General features: G+C 28.3%; 1 protein-coding gene across 1 annotated transcript in view; it reads left to right on the top strand.

Annotated features, from left to right (window-relative positions):
* Positions 1-1,129, top strand: part of LOC107659102 (hepatocyte nuclear factor 4-beta-like) — an 18,094-nt gene that overhangs the window by 12,893 nt on the left and 4,072 nt on the right. The window lies entirely within an intron of this gene.

Below are 1,129 nucleotides of genomic sequence, written 5' to 3'. Positions count from 1 at the left end.
TATATTTGGGCGAATATATATATATATATATATATATATATATATATATATATTATACTTAAAAATATATGTTTCCCTCCACATATTTCAATCCAAGAAAATACATTAACGTCACATTTGAAGAAAAACTTTATTTGTTGTCTATAACGTGTGAAGAAGTAACACATTTGACTTAAAGCATTTTCAAGGAACATTGCACAAGAAAAAAAAAGAAAACATAATTAAACATTATTTAATAATTTTAAATCAAGTTTTGATTTTGGCATATGAACGTAGAAACTACAGAATATCAAACCAAAATTTAATTCAGACACCTTCAACATTTCACACATTATAACAGTTTATTTGCTATCGTTTAGAAAATGGTAATAAAATATGACAAGAACTCCGAGTCAAACTGTGTCAGAACAAATTCATCTTGATAATATCAGATAACACTTAAGCAAAACATGGTCAGGTCAAAGTGTCTGAATAATTTTTGGTCAAATTTTTATCAGTTTTACTGGTAGTTCACTGTATGAAGAATTTTTGGGTATAATTTGTCACAGTTTACTTTATTTTGCTATCCTCACTTACATAAATTAACTATAGTGTCCTGCACACACTAGTAAAAAAAATATCAAGAATTATATCTGGTGTCTGAATAATTTTTGGTTTGGTATCAATTTCATTGCATATATTTCAAATATATATTTTCTGTGTATTTTCTTGAAAATGTTAATTGCAAATTATTGTATACAGTATGTGTTACCTGTGTAAATAATTTCCGTCCTGTTAGTCTTTTGTAATTTGCTTTACCATACAAAAGTCCTAATGACATTCTCCTCCAGGAAGTGACATCATTTGAGAAAAACAAATGGTGTAGAAACCATTTTCGCTCAGAAATTGCAAGTACATTTCACAAACAATTACAAAGAAATGTCAAGTAATGAAATGAATGAAACGAAACATTTAAAGTACAAAAATCTTAAATGCTATTTTCTTCTTAAACATGCTCCAATTTTACTGAAAAACATTTACAGTGTACGGAAAAAAAAACTGTACAAAAGGGTTGGACAAAATTCAGAACTGAAGAACTGGCATGCTTTCAATTCATGATTTGAAATGTATGCTCCCCCCCCCCCCCAAC

The sequence above is a fragment of the Sinocyclocheilus anshuiensis genome, unplaced genomic scaffold (assembly GCF_001515605.1).
Source record: "Sinocyclocheilus anshuiensis isolate Anshui unplaced genomic scaffold, SAMN03320099.WGS_v1.1 scaffold87, whole genome shotgun sequence".
NCBI classification, from domain to species: Eukaryota; Metazoa; Chordata; class Actinopteri; order Cypriniformes; family Cyprinidae; genus Sinocyclocheilus; species Sinocyclocheilus anshuiensis.
Note: the sequence above shows the minus strand (reverse complement) of the source record. Positions and strands in the feature narration are given on the sequence as shown.